We start from the raw sequence: 8,608 nt of genomic DNA on the forward strand, positions 1-8,608 counted from the left end.
CACACCAGTCAGAATGGCCATCATCAAAAAATCTACAAGCAAACTCTATTTAGTATCTAACCTCCATAACACACTAAGTTCATCTTACAGAAAATAAAAATATATGTATTTAAAAATTGATCTGAAAGAAGAACATAATAACTGGAACAGAAATAAACAAGTCCCAAAAGAAACAACCATAACAATACTTAATTTTGGAAATGTAATTTTCCCTAATATAATTAATTTATGTTTATGATTCATGAACTGTTCCTTAATTTTCTGCTATAATTCTGTACCATTTGTGTAACAAGCAGAAAAGTTCCTAGCTACCCTGTGCACACAGAGATTTTCTATAAATGTGTCTGCAGTCGGTTTCATTTGCTTTGCCCAGGATTCACTGGTTGACTGGCAATGCCTGGATTCATCACAGGAAGCTTTGATCATCCTTCATCGGACTCACATGGGGGAAATAAGGACGCAGTGGTTCCACAGCAGAAATTTTAGTGAATGTAAAAATGTAGGATCCATTGCATTCCTCTGTTTCTTTCTCCAGTATTATAAAACACCTAGACTTTAATGCTTAGGCAAGGAACAGCAGCCAGCACACCATAGGGATTCTTCTGTACGTGATTCTCTAACATTTCAACCAAATCTATTAGAAAATAGCGGCTCTGTGTTTCACTGGTGAGACAAGAGTTATCAAAACATTATCTGTGGATTCCCTATAAGGAAAACAGTGTTAATCTCTTATTAGCAGAAACAAAAAAGCAAGGCTGTGTTCTGGCTACTCATTCACCCCCCTTAAGCATATCAGTTCACTCTCTGGATGAGAATCAAAGATTTCTTTGTTCATTTTTTGGTACTTTTTCAAACTTTCTACAAAGAGCATGTATTACTTTTTACAATTAGGAGACATTTTATCTTACAAATCAATCCATAAAAGTCTTTATATAGAGAGTCAGGCTTTCTGCTTGGGTGGCTCTGATACCTGAAGTGGAATCCATCCCTTATATTTTTGCAAGGCTCCTTGACACTCTAAACATAGAGCCCAACATGTATGCTCATATGTACCAATGGAATAGGCGTTGCTGGCTCTGTCCCCAACTCTCATCCCCTCAGTGTGGCTTTTCCACGTGGGGAGAACGCTTTTAAGATACATTGGACGACTGTCAGGCTTCCCTCCCCTGCCACCACCCACATCCCAGTTCTTGCTGGTGGATATTATGACCTGCATCAGAGGGCGGTAAGAGAAGACATACAGACAGATGAGGTGGAGGGGCTTCCAGGCTTGGTCTCACACCAGCTTCTCCATCCACAGCCCCAGGACTGGCAGGAGCGCTCAGGTGGGGCAGACGTGGGAGAGCAAGAAGTCCACCTCATTTCGGACGATGCGCTTCCCCGGGTGGATGCTGTCAGGCAGGGCCAGGCTGGAGGTCATTTCCCAGGCGTCCACAAAGGCCACACGGAGGTTGTCAAAGGCAGTTAGGAGGAGCCGGTTCACCTGGAGGGAGAACCAGTCGCTGCCGTACACTGTCTTGTAGCCGGTGTTGGCCAGTTTGATGACCACCAGAGTGCGGGGCTCCCGGGCCAGCAGCACAGCCAAGGCGGCCCGGATCCCTGCCAGTCATTGCACAAAGATTGACGGAGGGAAGGTGGTGAAGTGACCGCCCAGGCTCAGCACCACCATGGTGTGGGGGCCCCCAGCCACGTCCCCCAGTTCCCGGACCACAGAGTGCAGGGCGGCCACAGATGTGCGGAGGGAGCGCAGGGGCCAGCTGTGCGCGGGTCAGGCGGTGTCCACGGCCATCAGGGGACCCGTCTGATACGTGGTGTGTAGATCCACCGGCTTCAGGGCTGTGCGGAGGACGAGAGAGGAGGTTTAGGGATTAATATCGGACCGTGCACCATCCTCTTGAATGAAGAGTCCTCATTTCCCAGGACGTGAACCTTCTCCCTAAAGCTTAGGGCTGCCTCCACTCAAGTTTTCAAGGTTGCCAAGGATCTCCCTATTATCCGTCCAAACACCTATTCAGTTTGCTTTTAATTCTCTGGCATTTGATTTCCATAAGCTGGTTGGCCTCTTCCGAAACCTTCCTTTCTTGCCTTATGTAACACTACATCATTCTGTTTCTTTCTCCGTTTCTGGTCAGTCTTTTCTCAGTTGTTTCTAGCTCTGTGTCAGGGGACACAGCTGAGTGAACTTACTGGGTTTCAGGACCCTCTGGCGTGAGGCTGGTCACCATTGGGCAAGGACGTAAACTGGTCAACCCAGAATCTCTAGCCTGGGGCAAGTCTTCATCCAGGGGCGGCTGAAGGGCACCAATAGATGAATCCAAGTTGGAGAGCTCAGTCAGAAAGGAGGCTTCAGAGAGTGACAATACACGGCTAAGAAAGGAGAGGGTTCCCAAAGGGAAATCAATGAGACAAAATGCTACAGGGGGCCGGGGAGACTGAGAACTAGGAATAGGTCTTTCGACTTGGTAGCTAGGAGGTCACTGGCAATGTTCTAGATTAGGGAGAGCAAATCGGTCCTGCCCTCTCCCCTCACGGCTGCTCACAGGACACGGTGTCCCGCAGATACTGCCACCACTGCCGGAGCGTGGAGTCCCCCATCATGTGGACGATGTGGCCAGCCAGGCAGCCCAGGATGCTGTCAGCAGTGGAGAAAGAGCGGCCAGAGCAGGACAGCAAGTGCCACATGTTTTGGTGGTAGAATCCGGAGGGCTTCAGGCCTGGGAGGTGTCATGGTTGTTGAGGTGACAGAACTGTAAGCAATTGTTTGGGAGCAAAGCAGTCAGTGAGTACACAAGAGGCTAACGCTACGGCCTGGAGTCAGGACTGCCTTTCCTGCCAACCCTGGTGCCACTTACCCAGACTCCTGTTGTTCTCCTTCGCCACCCAGATTGGAGAAATGCCCAGAGGGAGGGCCTTGTCTGTCACATTCCTGAAGAGAAACCAGTGGGCAAGAGAGGAATATGTGATGAAAAGGAATCCTGGACTGAGGTGAAAGATGGGTTCTTGGAGGAAAGGAGGTTCTCAATGTCAAGGGCATCTGTCCTGTGTCAGGGGTCCTGGGAGAGAGCAATATAGGGGGCCTAGGGAGGGATTGGAAGCTGGAGTTCAGGGATCCTGATTCTTTGAATTTCATGGCCTCAGGGATTTCCTCAGTGCAGAAAGCAGAATTGTTTTAAAATATATCCAGGACTTTGGTTTAATTCGGGTCTGGTGAGGCCAACAGATCAGGAGACAGTTGCCATTGAAGAGATTGTGTGTTACTCACAGTTCCTAAATGGTGGAGGGTGGGGGGCATGGCACACCATGCAGGGCCACGTGGGGAAGCACCAGGGCTGGTCAGGAGGCACAAGGAGCCGGCGGAGAATGTGGGTGAAAGCCTTTATTGTGGTTTTCACAGGAAGCGATGGGCAAGGAAGGGTAAGCAGCTGCACAAGCTTAGGTTGGGATAGTTTGAATAATTTCAGTGGGCACTGGGCCATAGATGTGCTCTTCAGTTACCTAGTTCCTCGCTCTGGCGTGTCGGGGCAGCTTCAAGAGCCTGGTAAAAGGAGGCAGGGTGGCCAGGTGGCCTCAGGATGGGGTGGGTTGCATATCAGAGCTGTGCTCAAGGCAAGTTGTCTGCTCCCTCTGGGAATCAGCTAGCCCAAGATGTCAAAGCATCACCAAATATAGAAAATGAAAAACACAATTAATACAAGAAGGTGCTTGGAGCCTTTTACAAGAAGTTTTAGCTCTACTGTTGGTCTCACCAAGCCCACTGCAGTTGGACCTTCACTCCCACCAGAAATGGCAACATCCAGTGTCACTTCTCAGCCTTTGTCATCCCTGCATCAGCCCAGTGGCCACTCCCTCCTCCCTGAGACTCGCTCTTTGCCTGGTGGCCAGGGCACCTCACTCCCCTGGTAGCCCCTTTTACGAGCCCCCTTCTCCCCAGCCTCTTGATACTGGAGGGTCCGGGCTCAGCCTTTGCTCCTCTTTTCCAGTCACACTCCCTCCCTTGGTGGTCTTCTCGCTCGGCCTCTGGACATTAACTTCCACAGTTAGATCTCCAGCCCTGACTTCTCTGCCAAATTCCAGATTTGTGTATGTATCAGCATCTCTGCTTGATGTCTGACACACATGACCAAACTCCCCGTCTCCACCCCTGCCTCACCTGTACTTTTCCCCCTTTAGCAGATGGTAACTCTGTCCTTCAGGCGAGCGGGCCTCAAACCCTGCAGTCATCCACCAGTTCTCTCTCTTTGGACCATTCTGTCTCTCAGGACATGCTGTGGGCACTGCCTTCAGAATATATCCAGAAATGAATCACTTTAGACACCTCTGCTACTCCAGCCCAAGGCCAAGGCCTCCTGTGTTTCAGTCTCACTGCTTCTCCCAGTGACATCCTTGGCCAACTCTCTCATCCCCTTACAGTCTTTGCTCAAATGTCACCTTAATGAGTTCTACCCTGACCCCCTGCTTAACACTGCATCTTGTCCCCACACACTCGTAATCCTCACCTCCTCTATATTTAAGAATTTCCATAGTACATATCTCCTTCTAACATCCTATGTAATTTACTTATTGTTATGTTTACTGTTTATCATCCCTTCCTCCAATCATATGTAAGCTTTATGAAGGCAAGGTCCTTGTCTGTCTGTTCACTGCCACATCCCCAGTGTCTGCAGCAGGACCATGCATGTAATAGGTGCTCATGTGCATTTACTGAATGAAGGGACAGACTGCTTGAAGAGGTTGAGTCCTAGGAGGAGAGGGGAATTTGCTTTTGGGGGGAAGGGGAGGGAATATTTCTGTACTCTGGAAAGATGCTGAGTGTGGCCCGCCCTAGGACTGTTGGGGCTCTGGTGCCCCATAGAGGTAACAGAGCTTCGGGGGCAGGTGAAGGATGATCCTGGAGCCCAAGACCACACAGGCTTGGACAGTGGGCACTTTGGGGTAACAAGCATGACAGAAGACTAAGGAAAGATCCCTGATGGTCGGGGTGTCAGTTCCTTTGCAGGACCCTAGGCAAGGGAACCCTTCCCACCAGCCCACTGCAGAGGTCCTCAGAATAGGATTAAAGCTGATGTAAAGAAAACAGCTGACCTTGGGATTGCAAATCCACATCCACTACACACTTGCACATGTGTGCTTCTCTGTTTAATGCCTGTCTTCAATCGTCATGCTATCAGCTCCTGAGACATGGGACCATGCTGCCCTGCTCTCCTGTCCCCAGGACCTCCAGGGCTTTGGACAGTGTCTGGCACAGAGAGGGGGTTGGGGGAGGGGCTCAACGGCAGCAAAGGCCTGAGATCAGATTATAAGAGCCGACAGTCTGCTGTGCTGTCCCTGATCTAAGCAGGTAGCATACGTTAACTTATTTGTTCCTCACTACAACTCGACAGGGGAGGTCCTAAAGTTATTCCTGTCTACAAATGAGAGACCGGAGGTGCAGAGAGGTTACGTAACTTGCCAGAGATCCCACGAATAGAAGCTGGAACATAGTAACAGGTGGAGCAGGGATTTGAACCCAGGCAGTCTCGCTCCAGAAGTGGCTGGGCTTTACCTCCGAGCAACGTCCCGAGATGGCTCCTGTACTGAATCTTAGATCTATTTCCAGTTGACCAATGCCAAAAGGATGTGTGGTTCTTTTTTCCTGACCAAAGGGAGCATAAAAATTGGTCTGGAAAGAACCAGGTTTCCTGGTGCCGAATCCTCACGTTGGAAGTAAATGTTGTGGAAATTCACCAGTTGATGCTGAGAGCCTCTGGAGAGGGGTGTCTGGTGGAGCTGGCACCTCGGGGATCTCCAGCTCAGCTGCCTCAGTGCTTCGAGCCAGCCAGCACCTCTGGTCCTCCCAGCAGCAGCCAGTGATAACTTCCATGCTGTCTGGGGCCACAGAGCAGCATCCCTCCCACCTGACCACCTCTGCTTCTCCCCGCAGCCCCTTCTCCCCCTTCACCCACAGAGGGGGTGTCCCTCCACCTCTGCCCTGCCCCTACCCGGCCATCCCCGGGACCCGGTTTTTGCCTCCTTCCACTACTGTCTCTGCTGGAGACCAGATGCACCTATCTTTAAAAATGTCTCTTTCCTCCCTGGGGTCTCTCTAGCCCTCATCCTGCCTCAGATCTCAGGGGCAGGAAGTAGGGCTCACTGCCAGCCAGCCTGGTTTCACTGCCTCCTCCCCATCACTCCCATTCTTGCTTCCCTGGGACCCAGGACAATTCTCGCCTTTGGTTTTGCTCGGCTTCTAGGCTGCGATCTCTGCTCCTTTCTCACTCAGTGGGGTCACATCCATCCTCCTTACTCCCCAGCCACACATCCTGGTGATTTCTAAATTGACATCTCTCCTTGCAGGGGCCGTCAGCACAGCAGAGGGACCAGGACACTTCTCTTTGGCCAGAGGTCTGTGGCTCTCCTTCAGGCTTCAGCTCAGTTGTCACCTGCCCTGATCACCATATGCCAGGTGGGGTGCCCTTTCTCCGTGTCCTCAAACCACTCGGTGTGTGCTACAGTTAAGCACTCACTACAGTGCTTGTTTTAAAAGGTCCCATGTCCCCTCACTGAAAACTTGTAGAGGGCAGGAATGCCAACTATTACGTGAAAGTTGTCAGCACTTAGCGTGAGACCTGGTGTATGTTAGGTGCTCGGGAGACATGTTTAATAGAAGTGAATAGATGAAAGATAAGAGTAGGGGCTCAGGCAGAATACATCCCAGACAATGCTGGGTCCCTTACTGTGCCAGCAGGGCCTCCTTGCACGGTGTGGTCACGTTCCAGTAACGTCCGCTTGAATGTCTCACCAGTGGGTCGCAGGACAGCGTGGGGAGTCGAGCACAGAACCAGAGCTCACCCGAATCGTCATCCCTGTAGTGACAGGTGGACTCTTCCTCCCCAATTAACAGGGGGTTAATATTGCAAGTCACAGTTTCTTCGTATCCTGTGGGTCCCTGGAAATAGCCCATGAAATCAACTGTGGCCCACTGGTCTCTCCAAACCCCCGCAGAACCCACACTGCCTCGCTGGAGTGGATCAGCTACACTTGTACCTGGGCCTGCCCAGCCCAGAGCAGGGGGAAGGTCAACAGGTATGTCCCATTCTCCAGATCCTTGACATCTCCGAGGCCGCCTGCCTTCAGGTCAGGCCGCAGCAGCTGTGCCCAAAACAGATCCCCACCGTGGGTCTTGGGCCTGCCCTGGTGGTCTCTGGCGATGAGGATGGCCTCCAGGTAGCCTCCCAGGGTGTAGCTGGTCTGGGCAGGATTCCTCAGGTGGTAGGTGGAAGTCTGGGGGCTAGTGGAGGCCAAAAGGTTGCCCCCATCTCCTGGGGTCAGAGGCCAGTGCAGAAGATGGGTCAGGTCTGAGAACTTCTGGGGGAGAGAGCCTGAAGATCTGTGGGCATGGTGGGGCCCTGGGGGCGGAGGGATGGCGCCATCAGGCCAGGACAGCCTGATGTAGAAGATCTGTGGGCAAAGCCAGAAGAACCCATCAGTGTTTGTGTCTCTTCTTCTGGGAGGAAGTTCTCATTCACCAGACTTAGTGTCTGGTGGGTCTCAGGCAGAAATCCCGCCTGCCTTGCCTCATTGCTGCCACCCCGAAGCTGGTGTCTGAGCCACCATGACACACATCTGCAGACGCCATCTCGTGTTCATTTCGTATTTTTTATAACATTTATTGAAGTATAGTTGATTTACAATATTACATTAGTTTCAGGTATACAGCATGGTGATTTGATATTTTTACAGATTATACTCCATTTAAAGTTATTATAAAACACTGGCTATATTTCCTGTGCTGTACAATACATCTATGTAGCTTATTTACTTTATACATCGTAGTTGTAACTCTTAATCCCCTACTCCTGCCTTGCCTCTTCTCCCACTTACCATCCTGTGTTTAAAATCCTGTGTTTGTGAGTTCTGCTAAATTCCCACGGACAATAAATAGTATTTCTGGCTCCTGGTCCCTGCTAGCTCCTGCCCCACCTTCTGCTCACCCTGGACGCACACACTCTTGCTGCCACCAGAGGAAGGGGGTCCAGGCTTGGGCCCACCCCCCAGTCTTTAGCTCTCCCCACCCTTTACAAGTCCTTCTTCTCTCTCTGGACTCCAAAACCCAGACTGAATCCCCCTTTCCCTTCCTGTTTCCTCTTTCTACAAATGACCTCTACCATCTCCATCCTGGATTTGGAAGGAGGGCTTCTTCTACACACAGAAGCAGGAGCTGGAATCGATGGAATTAGACACTTGGGGCCCTGGGGTTTCCCTGCACAAGAGGCAAAAGGAGAGAGACAAACAGATGAAGGGGGTTTTGGGGAGGTGTGGGCCGTTGCTCCAGGTCTCTCTAGGCCCCCAACAAAAAGCCAGGTCTCAGGTAAGCACAAGCCTAAGTGGGCCTTGCCTCATGGGAAACAAATGCATGGTTCAAAAGCACAGCACAAATGCTCAGCAATTCCTCCCAGGGCAGGAAGTTAATCCAGTCTGATGGCCCACCAGCATCTGATGGTCTCTAGCATTTACCTACCCTGCACCTAGTTTGTTCTCTGACTACATCTTAGTGTCAAGGAACTTGACCCCCTTGCTCAACCTTTCCTAATAGCACAGAGAGTAGGTGTTGTATACATACTCCTGGCCA

At 50.9% G+C, this 8,608-nt stretch overlaps 1 pseudogene; it reads right to left on the bottom strand.

The window, feature by feature from the left end:
* Positions 1-1,321: 1,321 nt before the first annotated feature.
* On the bottom strand, positions 1,322-7,615 carry LOC136134676 (NXPE family member 3-like; annotated as a pseudogene).
* Positions 7,616-8,608: the final 993 nt, after the last annotated feature.

Source organism: Phocoena phocoena, chromosome 15 (genome assembly GCF_963924675.1).
Source record: "Phocoena phocoena chromosome 15, mPhoPho1.1, whole genome shotgun sequence".
Classification (NCBI taxonomy): domain Eukaryota; kingdom Metazoa; phylum Chordata; class Mammalia; order Artiodactyla; family Phocoenidae; genus Phocoena; species Phocoena phocoena.